Raw genomic sequence first — 13576 nt, forward strand, 5'->3', positions numbered from 1 at the left:
TATTGCTGGCCCCACTTTGGATCTGGGAGGGGTATTTATACACACTCCAGACTAGGATTCCCTGTCAGCTACACTTTTGTTTAGTCTGTGTGTCTGACCCCTTGAGTGTGTGCTCGGTTTGCAATTGCTTGTTTGTTCTGCTGGCTTTCTGAACTTTGGCTTCCGTTTCTGACTATCCCTCCGTCTCACCCCTTGGTTACCTCGTTATCTCTTGGTTTTGATCTTGGCACACTTAACTACTCTTCGGTGTATATCGTCTCCTCTGCACCCCGGCGTCTGGCGCCTCCCTAGACCACCTCCTTTCCTGTCACATGGATCAGATCCTGTTTGCTACCCAATGAGTTCCCCGCCCCTTTGCTCTAAGCTCCCTTGCTGCAGCACGCAGCCCTCCCCGCAGCAGTAATACCCGGGAGTAGTGACAGTGGTCAGATGAGACCAAAATGGAACTTTTTGGCATCAATTTCACTTGTCGTGTTTGGAGGAAGGAGGATAAGTACAAGCGCAAGAACACTGTCCCATCTGTGAAGCATGATGGGGGAAACATACTTTGCGGCTGCTTTTCTGCAAAGGGGACAAGACGACTGCATCGTATCGAAGGGAGGATGGATGGGGCCATGTATCGCGAGATTTTGGCCAGCAACCTCCTTCCCTCAGTAAGAGCATTGAAGATGGATCATGGCTGGGTCTTCCAGCATGATAATGACCTGTAGAAGACAGCAGGGCAAATAAGGAGTGGCTCCATAAGAAGCATTTCATGGTCCTTGAGTGGCCTAACCAGTCTCCAGACCTGTAGCCAATAGAAAATCTTTGGACAGAGCTGAAAATTAATGTTGTCCAGCGATAGCCCCGAAAACCTGATTGATCTGGAAAAGATCTGCTTGGAGGAGTGGGCCAAAATCCCTGCTGCAGTGTCTGCAAACCAAATATTACATTCTGTTTTTCTATTGTATCAAATACTTATTTCATGCAATAAAATGAAAATTAATTATGTAAAAATCGTACAATGTGATTTTCGGCATTTTTTTTTAGATTCTGTCTCTCACAGTTGAAGTGTACCTACGATAAAAATTACAGACCTCTCCAAGCTTTGTAGGTGGGAAAATTTGCAAAATCGGCAATGTATCAAATACTTATTTTCCCCACTGTATACTGATTACATATCCACACTATCCATAGTCTCCTCTACTACAATAGCGACCAAAAGTGTAGCTTTTTTTTTTTTAAAGTGTGAGTACTTCTGTCTGGTTGTTGTGATGCCATTTTTCTGGTGATTTTAGTATACCAGAAGCAAATGGTTGTCAGATATAAGGATGAAAATTGTGTTTGACATTGTTTTATCCCTTTATGTGTTAGGTTTCTACATTCGCTGGGCAAATTTTTTTTGCAAATTTTGTCATGGGTAGCCGAATTTTGCCTAAATTGTTATTTTTTGTTTGTGTTTTTTGGTTAAAACATGGCAAAGCCAAAGCCAAATTTATCACTAGATGTCAAGAAGCTTATTATTCTGAGAGTGAAGTCATGCAAAAGCCAAAAAGAGGTAACTATGGAATTCAACTGCTCTCAGAGTCAAGTGTCAAGTATAATAAAGAAAGAAAAAGAAGGTTATGGAACAGCTGACAAACCTAGAAGTTGAGGACCATGGAAAACTTCCTCCAAAGTTGAATACATTATTAAGAAAATGTCTTGCATATACTATTTATTGATCACAACATAGAGAGTAATTCATTGTTTGTAATGCCATAACTTAGTATTTTGTAGCATAACCTATTGCTTTAATTACCTCACCACACCGACGGGACGTTGAAGCCACTCGGGTATTCAAGACATCCTGAGGGATCTTGCTCTATTCCTTTCGCAAAGCTGCAAACAATTCATCTGTATTGCTATGGTACAGGCCCCAACTCGTTGCCCTAACTCATCCTAAAGGATGTAGGGTGTAAATCAGGTGATTGGCTTGGCCATTGCAACAAGTGAACATTTGTTCTTTGCTAACCAATTTTTTTTATTAAATTGGATGTGTGGTTAGGATCATTGTCTTGCATAGTGAAGAGGTTGGGTTGTGATTGAATGTGTGGACAGGTGTCTTTTATACAGGCAAAGAGTTCAAACAGTTAATTAATACAGGTGATGAGTGCAGAGTAGGAGGGCTTCTTAAAGAAAACGAACAGGTCTGTGAGAGCCAGAATTCTTGCTGGTTGGTAGGTGATCAAATACTTATTTCATGCAATAACATGCAATTTAATTATGTAAAAATCATACAATGTGATCTTTTGGTTTTTATTTTTAGATTCTGTCTCTCACAGTTGAGGTGTGCCCATGCTAAAAATTCCAGACTTGTCTAGTCTTTGTAGGTGGGAAACATCAAGTTTTGACGACTGCACCATATTGAAGGGAGGATAGATGGGGTAATGTATCGCGCGTTTTTGTCCAACATCCTCCTCCCCTCAGTAAGAGCATTAAAGATGGGTCATGGCTGGGTCTTCCAGCATGAGATTGACCCGAAACACACAGCAACGGCAACTAAGGAGTGGTTTCGTAAGGCCGGGGTCACACTTATGGAAAATCGGTCCCAGTCTCCCTGCCGAGAGTCGCACAAGTGTTCTCTGTATGGTAATCCATGTGTAATGCGTTTGCAATGCGATGTTGCGATTTTCTCGCACCTATGCATCCGTATGGCATGCATATGGCTTTACATTTCTCACTGCTTTTCCCCATTGAATTTAATGGCTCAATGGGCTGAAATGAGGAGAATGTGTGTGTATTTCTCGCAAGTCACACGGATGGTCCGATTTTTTCTCGTTTGCATTGGCGAGACTCGGCCGATATACGAGTACAATCGCAGCATGCTGCAATTTCATTCACACACTGAATACGCAAGAGAAACAAAATGGTGATGGGAGCTGTACCAAAGATTAACACTGGTCCGAGTGCTATGCAATGTTTTCTCGCATAGCACTCATCCATATTCTACGCTAGTGTGATCCCGGCCTTAAGGTACCTTCACACTAAACGATATCGCTAGCGATCCGTGACGTTGCAGCATCCTGGCTAGCGATATCGTTTAGTTTGACACGCAGCAGCGATCAGGATCCTGCTGTGATATCGCTGGTCGTTGAACAAAGTTCAGAACTTTATTTGGTCGTCAGATCGCCGTGTATCGTCGTGTTTGACACCAAAAGCAACGATACCAGCGATGTTTTACACTGGTAACCAGGGTAAACATCGGGTTACTAAGCGCAGGGCCGCGCTTAGTAACCCGATGTTTACCCTGGTTACCAGTGTAAAATGTAAAAAAACAAACAGTACATACTCACCTTCGCGTCCCCCGGCGTCGGCTTCCCACACTGACTGAGCGCCGTAAAGTGAAAGTGAAAGTACAGCACAGCGGTGACGTCACCGCTCTGCTGTTAGGGCCGGGCTCAGTCAGTGCAGGAAGCGGACGCCGGGGGACGCGAATGTAAGTATGTACTGTTTGTTTTTTTTACATTTTACGCTGGTAACCAGGGTAAACATCGGGTTACTAAGCGCGGCCCTATCAGCAACCCGATGTTTACCCTGGTTACCCGGGGACCTCGGCATCGTTGGTCGCTGGAGAGCGGTCTGTGTGACAGCTCTCCAGAGATCAAACAGCGACGCTGCAGCGATCGGCATCGTTGTCGCTATCGCTGCAGCGTCGCTTAATGTGAAGGTACCTTAAGAAATATTTTAAGATCCTGGAGTGGCCTAGCCAGTCGTCAGACCTGAACCCAATAGAAAATCTTTGGAGGGAGGTTTCTGTACAAAATATTAATTTCTATTTTTCTATTGTATGAAATACTTATTTCATGCAACAAAACAAAAATTAAATACTTAAAAATCATACAATGTGATTTTCTGGATTTTTTTAAGAATCTGTCTCTCACAGTTGAAGTGTACCTACAATAAAAATTACAAACCTCTCCATACTTTGTAGGTGGGAAAACTTGCAAAGTCGGCAGTGTATCAAATACTTATTTTCCCCACTGTATATATACAGTGAGCACGAAAAGTATTCAGACCCCTTTAAATGTTTCACTCTTTGTTTCATTACAGCCATTTGGTAAATTCAAAAAAAAGTTCATTTTTTTCTTTTTATTGTACACTCTGCACCCCATCTTGTGTGAAAAAAAAACAGAAATGTAGAAATTTTTGCTAATTTATTAAAAAAGAAAAACTGAAATATCAAATGGTCATAAGTATTTAGACCATTTGCTCAGACACTCATACTTAGGTCACATGCTGTCCATTTCCTTGTGATCCTCCTTGAGATGGTTCTATTCCTTCATTAGAGTCCAGCTGTTTAATAAAACTGATAGGACTTGATTTGGAAAGGCACACACCTGTCTATATAAGACCTCACAGCTCACAGTGCATGTCAGACCAAATGAGAATCATGAGGTCAAAGTAACTGGCCAAGGAGACAGAATTGTAGCAAGGCACAGATCTGGCCAAGGTTACAAAAGAATTTCTGCAGTACTCAAGGTTCCTAGGAGCACAGTGGCCTCCATAATCCTTAAATGGAAGAAGTTTGGGACCACCAGAAGTCTTCCTAGACCTGGCCATCCAGCCAAACTGAGCAATCGTGGGAGAAGAGCCTTGGTGAGAGAGGTAAAGAAGAACCCCAAGATCACTGTGGCTGAGCTCCAGAGATGCAGTAAGGAGATGGGAGAAAGTTCCACAAATTCAACTATCACTGCAGCCATCCACCAGTCAGGTCTTTATGGCAGAGTGGCCCAATGGAAGCCTCTCCTCAGTGCAAGACATGAAAGCCCGCACAAAGATTGCTAAAAAACACATGAAGGACTCCCAGGCTATGAGAAACAAGATTCTCTGGTCTGATGAGATGAAGATAGACCTTTTTGGTGATAATTCTAACCAGTATATGTGGAGAAAACCAGTCACTGCTCATCACCTGCTCAATATAATCCCAACAGTGAAACATGCTGGTGGCAGCATCATGCTATGGGGGTGTTTTTCAGCTGCAGGGACAGGATGACTGGTTGCCATTGAAGGAAACATGAAGGCAGCCAAGTACAGAGATATCCTGGATGAAAACCTTTTCCAGAGTGCTCTGGACCTCAGACTTGGCCGAAGGCTTACCTTCCAACAAGACAATGACCCTAAGCACACAGCTAAAGTAACAAAGGCGTGGCTTCAGAACAACGCTGTGACCATTTTTGACTGGCCCAACCAGAGCCATGACCTAAACCCAAATGAGCATCTCTGGAGAGACCTGAAAATGACTGTCCACCAACGTTCACCATCCAACCTGACGGAACTGGAGAGGATCTGCAAGGAAGAATGGCAGAGGATCCCCAAATCCAAAACTTCTTGCATCATTCCCAAGAAGACTCATGGCTGTACTAGCTCAAAAGGGTGCTCCTACTCAATACTGAGCAAAGGGTCTGAATACTTATGACCATTTAATATTTCAGTTTTTCTTTTTTAATAAATTTGCAAAAATTTCTAGATTTATTTTTTTTTCAGAGTGTACATTAATGAGAGAAAAAAATTAACATTTTTTAATTTACCAAATGTCTGCAATCAAACAAAGAGTGAAAAATGTAAATGGGTCTCAATACTTTCCATATCCACTGTATATACTATCTATACTCTGCTTTATACATTACAGAGGCATGTAAACGTTTGTGCACCCCTGGTAAAAATTTCTGTTATTGTGAACAGTTAAGCAAGTTGAAGATGAAATGATCTCTAAAAGGGTAAAGTCGATTGTAACCTGATAGCTGCTAGGCATCAGAATGAAATCCGAAGACTCAAATTTTACACGGATGAAGTGGGCTCTGGTTAACCCCTTCACCCCCAAGGGTGGTTTCCTTGTTAATGACCGGGCCAATTTTTACAATTCTGACCACAGTCCCTTTATGAGGTTATAACTCTGGAATCCATCAACAGATCCCGGTGATTCCGACAATGTATTCTCGTGACATATTGTACTTCATGATAGTGGCAAAATTTCGCAATTTTCCAACTTAGAATTTTCATGCCCTTAAATCACAGAGATATGGCACACAAAATACTTAATAAGTAACATTTTCCATATGTCTACTTTACATCAGCACACTTTTGGAACCCACATTTTTTTTTGTTAGGGAGTTATAAGGGTAAAAAGTTGACCAGCAATTTCTCATTTTTACACCACCATTTTTTTTAGGGACCACATCACATTTGAAGTCACTTTGAAGGGTCTATATGATAGAAAATACCCAAGTGTGACACCATTCTAAAACTGCACCCCTCAAGGTGCTCAAAACCACATTCAGGAAGTTTTTTAACCCTTCAGGTGTTTCACAGGAATTTTTGGAATGTTTAAAAAAAAAATGAACACTTAACTTTTTTTCACAAAAAATTTACTTCTGATCGAATTTGTTTTATTTTACCAAGGGTAACAGGAGAAATTGGACCCCAAACGTTGTTGTGCAATTTCTCCTGAGTACGCTGATACTCCATACGTGGGGGTAAACCACTGTTTGGGCGCATGGCAGAGCTCAGAAGGGAAGAAGTGACATTTGACTTTTCAAAGCAAAATTGGCTGGAATTGAGATAGGACGCCATGTCTTGTTTGGAGAACCCCTGATGTGCCTAAACATTGAAATCTCCCACAAGTAACCCCATTTTGGAAAGTGGATCACCTAAGGAACTTATCTAGATGTGTGGCGAGCACTTTCAACCCCCAAGTGCTTCACAGAAGTTTATAATGTAGAGCCGTAAAAATAAAAAATCTTATTTTTTTCACAAAAATGATTTTTCGCTCTAAATTTTGTATTTTTCCAAGGGTAACAGGAGAAATTGGACCCCAAACGTTGTTGTGCAATTTGTCCTGAATACGGTGATACCCCTTATGTGGGGGTAAACCACTGTTTGGGCGCATGGCAGAGCTCAGAAGGGAAGAAGCGCAATTTGACTTTTCAATGCAAAAATTGTCTGGAATTGAGATGGGACGCCATGTCTCATTTGGAGAGCCCCTGATGTGCCTAAACAGTGGAAACTCCCCAAAAGTGACCCCATTTTGGAAAGTAGACCCCCTAAGGAACTTATCTATATGTGTGGTTAGCACTGTGAATTCCCAAGTGCTTTACAGAAGTTTATAATGTAGAGCTGTGAAAATTAAAAAATCTTTTTTCCACAAAAATGATCTTTTAGTCCCCAATTTTGTATTTTCCCAAAGGTATCTGGAGAAATTGGACCCCAAAAGTTGTTGTGCAATTTGCCCTGCGTACGCTGGAACCCAATATGTGGGAGAAAACTACTGTTTGGGCGCATGGCAGAGCTCGGAAGGGAAGAAGTGGCGTTTTGGAATGCAGATTTTGATGGAATGGTCTGCGGGCATCACATTGCAGGGCCCCTGATGTACCTAAACAGTTGAAACCCTCCACAAGTGATCCCATTTTGGAAACTACACCCCCCAAGGAACTTATCTAGATGTGTGGTGAGCACTTTGAACTCCCAAGTGTTTCACTAAAATTTATAACGCAGAGCCGTGAAAATAAAAAATCCTTTTTTTCCACAAAAATGATTTTTAGCCCCCAGTTTTGTATTTTCCCAAGGGTAAGAGGAGAAATTGGACCCCAAAAGTTGTTGTCCAATTTGTCCTGAGTACACTGATACCCCATATGTGGGGGTAAACCACTGTTTGGGCACACGGCAGAGCTCGGAAGGGAAGGAGCGCCGTTTTACTTTTTCAACGCAGAATTGTATGGATTGAGATCAGACGTCATTTTGCGTTTGCAGAGCCCCTGGTGTGCCTAAACAGTGGAAACCTCCCAATTCTAACTCCAACCCTAACCCCAACACACCCCTAAGCCTAATCCCAACCCTAACCACACCCCTAACCCCAACACACCCCTAACCCAACACACCCCTAACCCTAATCCCAACCCTAACTGTTGTGAATTTGGATTCTGGGCTCCCCCGGTGGCTACTGGTGGAATTGAACTTGTGACATCATCTTCCCTGTTCACCTGTTCTGATTAGATCTGGGTGTCGCTATATAACCTGGCTTCTCTGTTAGATGCTTGCCGGTCAACAATGTTATCAGAAGCCTCTCTGTGCTTGTTCCTGCTCCCAGACATCTACTAGATAAGTTGGACATTCGTCCATGTTTTGTTTTTGTATTTTGGTTCCAGTTCACAGCTGCAGTTTCGTTACTGTGTCTGGAAAGCTCTTGTTGATCAGGAATTGCCACTCTGGTATTATGAGTTAATGCCAGAGTCCTAAAGTAATTTCTGGATGTGTTTTGTTAGGGTTTTCTACTGACCATGAAAGTATGCTTTCTGTCTTCTGCTATCTAGAAAGCGGACCTCAAATTTGCTAAAACTATTTTCCTGCTGCGTTTGTTGTTTCATCTCATATCACCGCCAATATATGTGGGGGGCTTCTGTCTCCTTTTGGGCATTTCTCTAGAGGTGAGTCAGGTCTTATATTTCCCTCTGCTAGCATTATTTAGTTCTCCGGCCGGCGCTGGGCATATAGGGATAAAAAGTAGGACATGCTACCTGGCTACTTCTAGATGATGCGGTAGGTTTAGTTCATGGTCAGTACAGTTACATCTTCCAAGAGCTTGTTCCTATAGAGGCTTATGCTAGTTCTCTGGCCATGGAGATCATGACAGTTTGACCGGCCCACTAAAGGGTTAAAATCCTTGGCTGAGAAAGGAGAGAAATAAGAAGTCTGCTGAGAGTTTTTTTTTTTTTTTCCTCTGTGCTCTTAATTGGATCACTTGCCAGTCTGTCTATGCTGCAGTCTTTCTTTTTTTTCTCTCTCCTTATAATCTTTGAATGGCTTTGTGTTCACCTGTTAATAATGGATCTTCAGAGTGTAACTGCAGGTTTGAATAATCTCACCACGAAAGTACAAAATTTGCAAGATTTTATTATTCATGCTCCGGTATCTGAGCCGAGAATTCCTTTGCCGGAATTCTTCTCAGGGAATAGATCTAGCTTTCAGAATTTTAGAAATAATTGTAAGCTATTTTTGTCCCTGAAATCTCGTTCTGCTGGAGACTCTGCACAGCAGGTTGGGATTGTGATTTCCTTGCTCCGCGGCGACCCTCAAGACTGGGCTTTTGCATTGGCACCAGGGGATCCTGCGTTGCGCAATGTGGATGCGTTTTTTTTGGCCTTGGGCTTGCTGTATGAGGAACCTCATTTGGAACTTCAGGCAGAAAAAACTTTGATGTCCCTATCGCAGGGGCAAGATGAAGCTGAAATTTACTGCCAAAGATTCCGTAAATGGTCTGTGCTTACTCAGTGGAATGAGTGTGCCTTGGCGGCTACTTTCAGAGAGGGTCTCTCTGATGCCATTAAGGATGTTATGGTGGGGTTCCCTGTGCCTGCGGGTCTGAATGAGTCCATGACAATGGCCATTCAGATCGATAGGCGTCTGCGGGAGCGCAAACCTGTGCACCATCTGGCGGTGTCCACTGAGAAGACGCCAGAAAGCATGCAGTGTGATAGAATTCTGTCCAGAAGCGAGCGGCAGAATTTTAGACGGAAAAATGGGTTGTGTTTCTATTGTGGGGATTCTACTCATGTTATATCAGCGTGCTCTAAGCGTACTAAAAAGCTTGATAAATCCGTTTCCATTGGCACTTTACAGTCTAAATTTATTTTGTCTGTGACCCTGATTTGCTCTTTGTCATCTATTACTACTGACGCCTATATCGACTCTGGCGCCGCTTTGAGTCTTATGGATTGGTCCTTTGCCAATCGTTGTGGGTATGATTTAGAGCCTTTGGAAACTCTTATTCCTCTGAAGGGGATTGACTCCACCCCATTGGCTAATAATAAACCACAATACTGGACACAAGTGACTATGTGTATTAATCCGGATCACCAGGAGACTATTCGTTTTCTAGTGCTGTATAATCTACATGAGGATTTGGTGCTGGGATTGCCATGGCTGCAGTCTCACAACCCAGTCCTTGACTGGAGAGCTATGTCTGTGTTGAGCTGGGGATGTAAGGGGACTCATGGGGACGTACCTTTGGTGTCCATTTCATCATCTATTCCCTCTGAAATCCCTGAGTTCCTGTCTGATTATCGTGACGTCTTTGAAGAACCCAAGCTGGGTTCACTACCTCCGCACCGTGAGTGCGATTGTGCTATAGATTTAATTCCGGGTAGTAAATACCCAAAGGGTCGTTTATTTAATCTGTCTGTGCCTGAACATACTGCTATGCGAGAATATATAAAGGAGTCCTTGGAAAAGGGACATATTCGTCCATCGTCATCTCCCTTAGGAGCCGGTTTTTTCTTTGTGTCAAAAAAAGACGGCTCTTTGAGACCATGTATTGATTATCGGCTTTTGAATAAAATCACGGTTAAATATCAATACCCATTGCCGTTGCTGACTGATTTGTTTGCTCGCATAAAGGGGGCCAAGTGGTTCTCTAAGATTGATCTCCGTGGGGCGTATAATTTGGTGCGGATCAGGCAGGGGGATGAGTGGAAAACTGCATTTAATACGCCCGAGGGCCACTTTGAGTATTTGGTGATGCCTTTTGGTCTTTCTAATGCCCCTTCAGTCTTCCAGTCCTTTATGCATGATATTTTCCGCGATTTTTTGGATAAATTTATGATAGTGTATCTGGATGATATTCTGATTTTTTCGGATGACTGGGACTCTCATGTCCGGCAAGTTAAGAGGGTTTTTCAGGTTTTGCGGTCTAATTCTCTGTGTGTCAAGGGTTCTAAGTGCGTTTTTGGGGTTCAGAGAATTTCCTTTTTGGGATATATTTTTTCTCCCTCTTCCATTGAGATGGATCCTGTCAAGGTTCAAGCTATTTGTGATTGGACGCAGCCCTCTTCTCTTAAAAGTCTTCAGAAATTTTTGGGCTTTGCCAACTTTTATCGTCGATTTATTTCTGGTTTTTCGGATGTCGTTAAGCCATTGACCGATTTGACTAGACAGGGTGCTGATGTTGCTAATTGGTCCCCTGATGCTGTGGAGGCCTTTCAGGAGCTTAAGCGCCGTTTTTCTTCTGCCCCTGTGTTGCGTCAGCCTGATGTGACTCTTCCTTTTCAGGTTGAGGTCGACGCTTCTGAGATCGGAGCTGGGGCAGTGTTGTCGCAGAAAAGTTCTGACTGCGCCGTGATGAGGCCTTGTGCCTTCTTTTCCCGTAAATTTTCGCCCGCTGAGCGGAATTATGATGTTGGGAATCGGGAGCTTTTGGCCATGAAGTGGGCGTTTGAGGAGTGGCGCCATTGGCTCGAGGGGGCCAGACATCAGGTGGTGGTATTGACTGACCACAAAAATTTGATTTATCTTGAGACCGCCAGGCGCCTGAATCCTAGACAGGCGCGCTGGTCATTATTTTTTTCTCGGTTTAATTTTGTGGTATCGTACCTACCAGGTTCTAAGAATGTTAAGGCGGATGCCCTTTCTAGGAGTTTTGAGCCTGATTCACCTGGCAACTCTGACCCCACAGGTATTCTTAAGGAGGGAGTTATCTTGTCAGCTGTTTCTCCAGACCTGCGGCGGGCCTTGCAGGAGTTTCAGGCGGATAGACCGGATCGTTGTCCGCCTGATAGGCTGTTTGTTCCTGATGATTGGACCAGTAAAGTCATCTCTGAGGTGCATTCTTCTGCGTTGGCAGGTCATCCTGGAATTTTTGGTACCAGGGATTTGGTGGCAAGATCCTTCTGGTGGCCTTCCCTGTCACGAGATGTGCGAGGCTTTGTGCAGTCTTGTGACGTTTGTGCTCGGGCCAAGCCTTGTTGTTCTCGGGCTAGTGGATTATTGTTGCCCTTGCCTATTCCTAAGAGGCCTTGGACACACATCTCGATGGATTTTATTTCAGATCTGCCTGTTTCTCAGAAGATGTCTGTCATCTGGGTGGTGTGTGACCGTTTTTCTAAGATGGTTCATTTGGTTCCCCTGCCCAAATTGCCTTCTTCTTCCGAGTTGGTGCCCCTGTTTTTTCAAAATGTTGTTCGTTTGCATGGTATTCCTGAGAATATCGTTTCTGACAGAGGAACCCAATTTGTGTCTAGATTTTGGCGGGCATTTTGTGCTAGGATGGGCATAGATTTGTCTTTTTCGTCTGCTTTTCACCCTCAGACTAATGGCCAGACCGAGCGGACTAATCAGACCCTGGAGACATATCTGAGGTGTTTTGTGTCTGCTGACCAGGATGATTGGGTTGCTTTTTTGCCATTGGCGGAGTTCGCCCTCAATAATCGGGCCAGCTCTGCCACCTTGGTTTCCCCGTTTTTCTGTAATTCGGGGTTCCATCCTCGATTTTCCTCCGGTCAGATGGAATCCTCGGATTGTCCTGGAGTGGATGCGGTGGTGGAGAGATTGCATCATATCTGGGGGCAGGTGATGGACAATTTAAAGTTGTCCCAGGAGAAGACTCAGCTTTTTGCCAACCGTCACCGTCGTGTTGGTCCTCGGCTTTGTGTTGGAGATTTGGTGTGGTTGTCTTCTCGTTTTGTCCCTATGAGGGTCTCATCTCCTAAGTTTAAGCCTCGGTTCATCGGTCCGTATAAAATATTGGAGATTCTTAACCCTGTTTCCTTCCGTTTGGACCTCCCTGCATTCTTTTCTATTCATAACGTTTTTCATCGGTCGTTATTGCGCAGGTATGAGGCACCGGTTGTGCCTTCCGTTGAGCCTCCTGCTCCGGTGTTGGTTGAGGGTGAGTTGGAGTACGTTGTGGAAAAAATCCTAGACTCCCGTGTTTCCAGACGGAGACTCCAGTATCTGGTTAAGTGGAAGGGATACGGCCAGGAGGATAATTCTTGGGTCACTGCATCTGATGTTCATGCCTCTGATCTGGTTCGTGCCTTTCATAGGGCCCATCCTGATCGCCCTGGTGGTTCTGGTGAGGGTTCGGTGCCCCCTCCTTGAGGGGGGGGTACTGTTGTGAATTTGGATTCTGGGCTCCCCCGGTGGCTACTGGTGGAATTGAACTTGTGACATCATCTTCCCTGTTCACCTGTTCTGATTAGATCTGGGTGTCGCTATATAACCTGGCTTCTCTGTTAGATGCTTGCCGGTCAACAATGTTATCAGAAGCCTCTCTGTGCTTGTTCCTGCTCCCAGACATCTACTAGATAAGTTGGACATTCGTCCATGTTTTGTTTTTGTATTTTGGTTCCAGTTCACAGCTGCAGTTTCGTTACTGTGTCTGGAAAGCTCTTGTTGATCAGGAATTGCCACTCTGGTATTATGAGTTAATGCCAGAGTCCTAAAGTAATTTCTGGATGTGTTTTGTTAGGGTTTTCTACTGACCATGAAAGTATGCTTTCTGTCTTCTGCTATCTAGAAAGCGGACCTCAAATTTGCTAAAACTATTTTCCTGCTGCGTTTGTTGTTTCATCTCATATCACCGCCAATATATGTGGGGGGCTTCTGTCTCCTTTTGGGCATTTCTCTAGAGGTGAGTCAGGTCTTATATTTCCCTCTGCTAGCATTATTTAGTTCTCCGGCCGGCGCTGGGCATATAGGGATAAAAAGTAGGACATGCTACCTGGCTACTTCTAGATGATGCGGTAGGTTTAGTTCATGGTCAGTACAGTTACATCTTCCAAGAGCT

This window comes from Ranitomeya variabilis, chromosome 1 (assembly GCF_051348905.1).
Source record: "Ranitomeya variabilis isolate aRanVar5 chromosome 1, aRanVar5.hap1, whole genome shotgun sequence".
Taxonomy (NCBI): Eukaryota; Metazoa; Chordata; class Amphibia; order Anura; family Dendrobatidae; genus Ranitomeya; species Ranitomeya variabilis.